The following is a 10000-nucleotide window of genomic DNA, read 5'->3' on the forward strand; positions in this document are numbered from 1 at the left end:
ACTTGTGGCGTCGGTGTCGAGTGAGTGCAGAGGTTAGGTTGTGGTGGTGGTGGTGGTGATGTTGTGTTAGGGAGGAATGCCTGTGGCGGCGGTGGCGGAGGTGATGGTGGTGGTGTGGTGGTGGTGCACGGTGGTCACATGGCTACGGTGATGTACGGAGACCAGTTAAGTACGAGATTTGTGTATTTTAGTGAATATTTATCGCTTCGGCACACACACACACACACACACACGCGGACAAGTTGGAGCCTGTCAGTGGGTAGGCCGGGTGAGGTCCGTGCCGCCTGGTTGCTAAGATTGCTACTGATAGCGAGGAGTTACTGGCGCCCTGAGCGAGAGGACGTGTGTGGTGTGAGGGAAGGCGCAGAGTGATCCATAAATCGGATGTAAACTCTAGTCTCTCCCCAGGGTGTTAAATAGGTAGCGATCATGAGTCTAGCACGTGATCACACACACACACACACACACACACACACACACACACACACACACACACACTACAAAACAATACAGAGGCCGTAAAGTGAAATGTGACTGAGGAAATGCATCGGAAAATATTTTACTGAGACAAAACGCGTATTTCACAATCATTGAGGGTTATGTAATACCCGAGTTGTTTTATATAATTTTCAAACACATATCACGCCCGGTGCAAGGCTGGGCGTCACGCTGGCTATCGGGAACGTATACACACATACATATCATATACGTAACGACAGTATAAAGAAGAGTAACGTGTTGACAATTCATACACACTTTGTTTACTCCTACACATGTATTTGAAGCACATAACGGAGTACCTTGATTTGATGAGGAGAGGCAGAGGACACCTGTCGATTTAATAGTTACTCCCAGGAAGGCCTCACCATCACTGTACCACGTGGGTAATGCTACCTTGGTTTTGACCCATATGTGACCTCCCCAAGCGCCTTCCCCCCCCCATCCCCCGCACCGTTTGTGTTTCTCAGCAAGGAGTCACAGCCTGCCCTCTAAAGACAACTCTTCCTTCACACTTCCAAGAGGGAACTTTGAAGACACTTCTCCTTTAACTCTGGATAATCCTTTAGTCATTTTGTTTAGGGACTGGCATATCAATGAACTGTTTTTAATATTTTCCGTGACCAGTGCTCCTCTTAGGTAAATATTAATGATAAAAAGATCCCCGGGTGAAGGTTTAGATGCAGGATAGGAATGGAGGACAAGTGTTGGCAGCAGCAGCGCGGGGCCCTTACCTGTGGATTCATGTATGCAAAAAGGATCAGAAACGGAGAGAGGTTCAAGTATATCGCTGTCGGTGTAATAACAGGCAGTCAATGGCATTCAGACAGGATGGACCAGGGACCAGGCCCGCCTCCATTATACTTGAGGGTTGCCAGCTACTCATGCTCGCTTCCCCCTCCCTCGCTCTAACCTTTCCTCGCCTATTCCACCTGTAAGATAGGTAATCGTGAGCGGCGTCCTGCTTCACCTGAGTTGTTAGAGTCCTGTGTCACGGTAAGCGGTGAAAGACAAAGTATGAAATTTAAAGGTCGCTCTGACAACAAACTTTTTCCAACGCTCGCTGAGTGGCGGCACATCCTCGAGCCAGCCGGAGTCAGTGTGCGTTTGGCTTGCGTGGAGGGAGGACGTGCGCCGGTCTTGTTGTGGCGTCCGCGCGCTGTGCTCTGGTAACTTTTTAGCACCCCTCGAGAAAATTATAATTATTTGTTATACCCACATGAATACAAGTGCAGAAAAGATATCAGGAAGTTTATGTTGATTGTTGACGCGTTGCTCGAGACCAGTGATTAAAGCGAAGCAGTATTTACTCGTATAGTTAGGGATTTTTTTTTTCTTTTTTATACTTTTTTTGGGGGTTGGACTGCGTGGCGGCCTCAAGTTTGGGAACGTCCGCCCGGAGAGGAGAGGTGCGGTGCTGCCTTGTGGCCTCCCGCCTCGCTTGCCTCGCCATGGAGGAACTCTTGAGGTAAGCTAATTGTTCATGTTGTGACAAACTTTATTTATCGCGAAGGAAATTATTTCTTTTCTGGCCTGAAAAATGATGGAATGCCCGGACGGCGAATTCAACTTTGCACATAAAAGTTGTGGTAAAGTTTTGTCTTATTTTTGCTGCTTTGCCGCGCCGCTGCCTCCACGGATTTGCTTTGTCGGGAAATGTGCGCACGTTGTCTTCTGATTTCATAATTAATGCCACTTAGTTTGTGAAATTCAACGAAAAAAGTTTTCCCCAATGCACTTTTGGCGGAGGAAAGGCAGCGGGAGAGGCAGGCGCTCGTCACGGCCCGGTGACTCCGACGATCTGCCCGCGACGTGACAACAAAGTCCTTGTCATCATCCTCGCCCCGACCTGACATGACCTGGCCTGACCTGACCCGATCCGACCCAGCCCGACCTCACTAGCCCATCCAGGGGGTCAGGGGTCTGGCAGTAGCCTAACATGCGGAGACAGGCTCACCCAGGCAGCAGTTTTAGTCAGCACCATTACATTTCGAAAGGATTTCAGACTGAGACGGTCACGTGACTCCATGACGGCCTGATGTAGCAGGCTGCGATGAGAATGAAGTGTTGAATAATGCATTGCGATACATTATTTATACAATTGAATGAAAGATCATCAGTTGGGAGGTCGGGAAGAGAAGAGGTGACGCCTGGTGTGTGCGAGCAGAGCGGAGTGTGTGGCCTGAGCAGCCCCCGGCAGGAGTGAGGTGCGCGCCGCGAGAGGAAACACATAGCACTGCCGCCCCTGTCTCGGGTCTGTTTATCGGGACGTGCAAACTTGGTCGCGTAAAACAGCCGAGGAGTCGAAGCCCTCCTGCACTGCCTAACAAGTTTACGCACGGCTCGGGTGGTCGGAGACGGTGGGGGAGGGTAGCAAGGCCCGCTTAAGCTTGTGTGGACTTCACTAGACTTCACAAGGAGGCGAAGGGGGGTTGGGGATCGCTCTTTGAAGTCAGTTAGACGTTCACATATTGATTGCTCGGCCTCTGGGGTGCCCCTCGCAAGAGAGAGAGAGAGAGAGAGAGAATCTGTTTAAGAGCTGGATGGAATACGTGGTTTACAAGCTTTTCGTAAAACAGATAAAAAATGTGTGTGTGTGTGTGTGTGTGTGTGTGTGTGTGTGTGTGTGTGTGTGTGTGTGTGTGTGTATAGGCTGCATGATAAAGGAGATATCAGTATCCTGAAATAAATAGAGTTGAGGAAGCGGATCTTGTATCGCCTGTGTTGCTCACGGAAACAGGCGTCACGGTGGTGGTGGTGGCGGTGGTGACGGCACGGCGGCGGCGAGGACGACACGCGCAGGCAGGTCGGGAAGCCACACTGGTGGATGGGGAGGAGGAGGGGGAGAAGGCGTGAATCAAAACAAAATCCCCCTGGAGCCTGGAAAGGAGGTGGGAGGAAAGTGTCGGTGTGAAATAAACACTTTTAATTGAATTACGAGCTAGCTGCAGGAGGCTGGTGGGGCGTGATGGGCGGTGAGGGTGCCTGCCGACCGGTCGATCTTGACTTAACACAATTTGTCCTTCCCTTCCTGCCTCCATCCCATCGTCATTCCTTCTCTCTATTCGTCCCGTGCCGTAAAAATATTTCGTGTAAGTTAAATGTTATTGTTGTTGTTATTATTATTATTATTATTATTATTATTTATTATTTATTATTATTATTGCTAGCATTATCATTATCATTATCAGATGCTTATGAAATTAATATCATCGGAGTTTGGTGCTGCATTTCTTTGGTTCATTTTATTTGTGTACTTCAGCATGTTATCGAGTATTTTTCCAAACAAAATATCTCTTCTCCTTCACAATCTTCACTTATCAAACACACACACACACACACACACACACACACACACACACACACACACACACACGTTTAATCACTCTATAAATACATACACATGTACACAAGACGCAAGCACAACTTTGTTCCTATTTACACTTACTCTCCCTTATCATCACACACTTGCCACTAAATGAAGTCTGAGCCGCAGTGAGACTATTGCTTCTTCACCCCCACACACCATCACGCATCATTTGGTGAGGTTCTGCCCAGATACGTGTGATGCACTGAAGGAATTAGACTTTTGATTTGTTCAGGGGGAGAATAATTCACTACCTCCCTTTTTCACTGTCACGAAGGTTCAGTATTATGTGCTATAATGATATATTGGCTAGTATGGTAATGATGATAATGATAGACATAATAACGACAATGATTGTCATGATAATAATAATAAGTATAACGACTGCAATAACTTTAAAATATTAGAATAAATATATTAACCACTTCAATACTGGGACACATTTTTACCTTGATATTTATGTACGATTGGACCACTTCACATTAGGAAGTCTCTATGGAGGTCTGAAGGTGAATGGCCACAGTCTTCACTATTTCAATCTTCAAATAAGTTTCTGAAGTTGTATAAAATCACCAAATATTAAGCAGAATGAATATGGAAACGCGTCATGGTACTGAAAGGGTTAATGTTATATCGGCGTTAGGCATACGATTATATACGCAACTTATGTAAAAAAAACTGATTATGAGTTAGAATTCATAGTTATAATAAAAAAAAAATATGTAGAATTTAGAATGTTTGGTGTTCCTGAAAAATTTAGAGAGAGAGAGAGAGAGAGAGAGAGAGAGAGAGAGAGAGTTGTATTGATTCCCTAGATATTAATTACTAATAGTAGATTATTGTACGTACTTTAGTTTAGCTTTGAGAAGAGTTAAAAAGAGACCCTATATCAATTATCTGTAATTTTGATAGAGTAAATGCAGCAGCGGGTTACTATGAGAAGATTTATTAATATTAGAGTCCGGACATTATCCTGGTTTGTTGTCAGATAAGTTTCCTCATTTTCCTCCATGAAATATTGAACAGAACAGGAGCAAGCGATTCTGTCGAGGTCCTTTTATTGTAATAGATTTTTACATTGACGTGGTTTGCTTTTTCACGTAATTTTTTTTAATCATTTACATTTCTTGGTGGAGAGAGAGAGAGAGAGAGAGAGAGAGAGAGAGTTATGTATAGGTTCATATGTCCTGATATTTTTTTTCCTTTCTTATTTTCATTTTTTCCTTGTGATTTAGAATGATAGATCAAGAACATGCATCCCTTTCTCGTTTTTTGACATATAATGTTTCAAATATCCTGTGTAATATGTAGTTGAGAAGGCTGTACATATTAATCTTTTTCAGAGGTTCTATACTAATAATTCGAGAACGTAATGATATTTTTTCGAACTTTACGAGATAAACCTCCTAATTTTCCTTTCAATACATGCAGTAATTACGGGAGAGAGAGAGAGAGAGAGAGAGAGAGAGAGAGAGAGAGAGAGAGAGAGAGAGATTGCTTTTAGATGCTTATTTATTCTGTTTTTCATTATGGACATTAATCAGTGATATTCACGATAGATTTTCCTTCTTTGTTACGAGATCACTTTTTATCTCTGGCCTTTCAATACCTGTGATATTTGATAGAAGGATGGCATTATTTTATTTCCTTATTAATTTACTTATTCAGAGTAAGTTTTCTCCTTGCTTCATTATCACATCACCATTTTTAACCTTCCTTTCAATATCTTCTATGTTCAATAGATGGCTAGGATCCTTTCAATCCTTCCACATATTCAGGACAGATTTCCCTCATTTTCTTCATTCAGGACAAATTTCTACCGTACCTTATTACCCGAGCAATATTTTTCTTTCATTTTCGTTTCAGTACTTGCAATATTTAACAGATGGAGAGGATATCGTTCCTTTTTTCCCTCAGGTGTTCATTAATAATAGAGCCAGCACAGGTAACACCCCAGCTGACACAGTTCTGGGGCCGCTGAGCCAAGGGATAATTGTATTAATTGAATAGAATATACAGCGTGCCGTGATTTAATTGTTACCTCTTTTTCATAATGTGTCAGAGTTCAGAGCTCGTCACAATTCATCATTAGCTGGCACAAAAAATTGGCTTTACTTGATTATGGTGAGTGGGTACTGCTGGGAGTGGGTGGATGGGTGGATCGGTGGGTGTGAGTGTTGATGGATGGGTAGGTTTCGGTGTGGTTGTGGATGAGTTGCATAGCTACCCTTCTCTCCTTTGTAAGGATTTGTGGATGTAGTAGGTACAAATGGATGTGGATGGAAGCACTTACCTGTGTAGATATAAACAATAACAATGACAATAGTGATTTTATTTCACTTCAAGGTACAAATGCAGGCGTCATAACCCCTTCAGTACTGGGACACATTTTTTACCTGAAGATTTGCGTACGATTAGACCATTTTATTGAATTATCAAGTGTCTATGGAGGTAAGAAGATAAATGGCCAAAGTCTTCACTATTTCAACTATGGAAACATTCACCCCTTCAGTACTGGGACACATTTTTACCTGAAGATTTGTGTACCATTTTGTTGACATTAGCTAGGATATATGGAGGTAAGAAGATCAAAGACCACAGTCTTTACTACTCTTAATTCCCCATATAAGTTTCTGAAACTGTATAAAATCACCAAATAGTAACCAGACTGAATATGGAAACGGGTCATGGTACTTAAGGAGTTAATGTAAAAATCTAGACCTTATTGTTCCTACCTTGTTGTTGTTGTTGTTATTATTATTCATGTTGTTCTTATTATTTTTTATCTCTTCCTCGTATTTAAGTCATAGTACTGTGTGTGTGTGTGTGTGTGTGTGTGTGTGTCCGTGCGTGATAAGTAAACATGGGAAGTCGCAGAAAGGCACCAGGTCTACGCTTTGTAGTTCTTGTGAGTAGGATGCATTGCCTCATTTCACTGATATCTTGAAACAGTGCCGTGTTGTGTCGTTCAAATGCTTACGTTGACGTCATTTTCTTCACATAGTGGATATAAATATTCTTTAAGAGACTATCGCTGTTTTCCGTTGGTAGGAGAGTGATCGCGGACTCATCTTGGCATTGCATTTCAATAACACATGCTTGGTCTTTGTCGTTCTTCCGTAGTCTTCCATTTCCCCTTTAGTCGCCCTGTCTCGCCTCCCTATGCGGTTGTCTTCCCGCCTTCTCGCCCTCCGCCGCGCCTCGCTCACCACCGCGGTAGTAAAGACACTCAGGACCCACAAAGTAAATGAAGACAACAAACTCACACCTGCTATGGGTTCTCCCAGGTGCGTGATTATCACTTTCCCGACCTGCTCTACTGCCACCCCTTCGCCGCCGATGTTGCCTCCTCCTCCTCCTCCTCCTCCTCCTCCTCCTCCTCCTCCTCCTCCTCCTCCTCCTCCTCCTCCGTAAAAATGGCCGAGCCGCCGAGGGGGCCATAATCGACATGACTTCCCTTCTGGCCAACAAGAATGAGATTTCTTGGGAGTTTAATCAAGAGGGGCGTGACTGCTGGGTGTTATATCAATGTAATAACACGCCCACCGCCGCCCCCAGACCCCGACACTCCCTACACCCAGCACCGCCCCCAGCCATCGCCTCATAACCCTTGTTGCCCCGCCCACACGCCCCCGCAGAGAGTGTCAGCTGGGATTGTGTCGTTTGTAATGTGTCGTCCTTGTAATTTGGGGCGTGAGGAACCACCTGCAGGAAAACTGAGAGGGACGAGGCGCTACGGAACTAGGTAGCATGGCCTCCGTTAGTTTCGTAGGTGATGTTCCGCGGCGCCCCTCTCCTGGCCCCTTGTGTTGCTTCTTAAAGATAATTTAACGCCTGTACGTTCTCCTGGAGGAACTTGTCCTTAATGTCGCGGCTGGAGCGTTGTAGTGAGGTGTAATGTGTGGTGCGGGAGTGCAAGGCTGAGGCAGAAGGCGAGGAGGAGATAGGTAAAGAGGAGGTAGGTTGCGAGTTGAAGGGAGGAAAGTTAAAGTAGCGAAAGAAAGAAGGGAGGCTGAGGTAGATGATAGGACGTAGGAAGCGTTAAGGTATCGAATGGAAGAAGAAAGGATGATATAGATAAAGAGGGAGACTCTGATTTTAAGACGATGGGAGTGATGCAGGGTTGAGGCAGCATAGGGAAGTAGGGGAGGCAGGGTAATGAGTAAAAGGCAGTAAGGTTGAAGGAAGGGGGGAGGTAGAGAGAAAAAGATTGTTTGATAGGGAAGCTTATTAAGGTTATGGAAGATGATGGTGAGGGAGAAGGAAAAATAGTAGGATACTTGATGGAAAGGTAAAATATGACAGAAGGGGAATAGAGTTGATGATGGAAGGATAATACGAGAGGATACAGTTGATGGTCCATAAGTTAGGCTGATGCAGTGCAATAATGAAGGAATGATGTAGGCAATGCATGTAGCGAAGTCTAATACTATACGTTACATTAGAATACCTTAAGGTCATAAATATTTCAGAACATTTGTCAATTATTTAACCCTATGAATCCCCAGACAAAGTTATTACACACTAGCAACACGAATAACCACTTCAAATCATCGCTTTTCATCACCGCAAGAACCTGAAATGACATGCCCACGAGAAAGATTACATGTCACCGCCACCTCACCAACACAGCCACTTACCTTGTCACTTGATAATATGACCACGTGAAGGAGGACATGTCACCGCCACCACACTAATAACATTTCACTCAAGGTCATGTTAGGCGAGGTCATTGAATCACATGTTAATGGAAGTCACTGGCTACACATCACGGTGGCAATGAATATACGTCTGAGTCACGTCCACTATTTGTCTGATCCTCTAGACGTCCTGCGCATCACGAGCCTTAACTAAAGATCATATTCTGAATCACTTCTACGCACCACCTCAACTACTTTTAAGGGGATCTAGTTGAAGTTGGAATTTTAAGGGTGTTTTTATGTTTGCAGAGAAAAAATAGTAACCTTTTTTTTTTACATTATTAACAGGATAAACCCTCTTCAGAACACGGCTAATCATGTAGATAACATCTAAAAATAGTCATGCTGAGAGCAAAGCCTTCCATATCGTGTTTGTTCGTTTGTGTACAGTCGATAGCAGTTACGCCGGTATTTAGAAACACATTCCCTTCTCACTACATTTTTTTTCTAGGCCTCAGAGACAACTAGCCGGGTTTTCAAGACAGTTTCTCCATTTAATAAACTAAAATTCTTGCCAGTCTATCACCAGGATAATAAAAATGATCTTAAAAAAACACGACCGTCTTGAACTGGAGCCTTTGGAAAGCAGTGATGGTGAGAGAACAAAGCGTTTTAAAATACTGGTCTTAAACATATACTACTTCTATTTAGTAACAACGTATGTCACCTACCTGATGATGGCTGTGGCTTTGTTTAGTTAAACTCTCAAAAATTAAGCCTAGAGCCTCCACTCACTTGACCTGCCTCACCTGACCCATCCCGCAAACTGCAGGTCAGAATTAAGGTCCTGGTCAGCAGTAAACTTATATTGAAGGCTGGCAAGATATGAAACATATGAAGAAAATTATCTTTGTTTCTTATTTGGAGGTTTCGATAAAGTTGCAGGAGGGTCAGATTGATCGACAAGGTGCATAGATCACATGTAAAATTATAGTCATACATATAAACATGATATCTAGAAAATATCTTGGTTGCATCCCTATTTTTCGAGTTTGCCTTCATATTCTTTCGTGAAATAGTGCTAGATGACCCGAATAGACTCAGAGTTATTAGTGTTAAGTCTGTGAGGAGATTCAAAGGAGAGTAGACGAATATAGACGGTGATGATAGGTGGGTGTGGAGATAGATGGGGAAAGGGATGTAGGGTTTGTTCAACAACTGCCACGTGTCGGCCTGATGGCTTCTTGCAGCTTCCTTTATTTGATTATGCTGTTATCACTTCTATCCTTCCTCCCTCTTTCTCTGCGTTTCTATCTCCGTGTTCTTTCCTCCTCCTCCTCCTCCTCCTCCTCCTCCTCTTCCTCTTCCTTTTCCTCTTCCTCTTCCTCTTCTTACTCTTCCTCCTCCTCCTCCTCCTCCTCCTTCTCCTCCTCTTGGCGCTCCTGAAGTAAAAGGCAAAGATCTAAATTCATTTGGTGTGTGACTGCGACCAAAT

At 43.8% G+C, this 10000-nt stretch overlaps 1 protein-coding gene across 5 annotated transcripts in view; it reads left to right on the forward strand.

Annotated features, from left to right (window-relative positions):
• Positions 1–1586: 1586 nt before the first annotated feature.
• LOC123506372 (plexin-B-like) overlaps positions 1587–10000 on the forward strand; it is a 409390-nt gene continuing 400976 nt past the window's right edge. For 4 of the 5 annotated variants that reach the window (XM_045258439.1, XM_045258441.1, XM_045258442.1 and 1 more), the window contains exon 1: positions 1587–1966. The gene's annotated coding sequence lies outside the window, so the exon portion shown is untranslated. The remainder of the gene's footprint in view (positions 1967–10000) is intronic. The other variant, XM_045258443.1, reaches the window with a different exon arrangement.

The sequence above is a fragment of the Portunus trituberculatus genome, chromosome 19 (assembly GCF_017591435.1).
Source record: "Portunus trituberculatus isolate SZX2019 chromosome 19, ASM1759143v1, whole genome shotgun sequence".
Classification (NCBI taxonomy): domain Eukaryota; kingdom Metazoa; phylum Arthropoda; class Malacostraca; order Decapoda; family Portunidae; genus Portunus; species Portunus trituberculatus.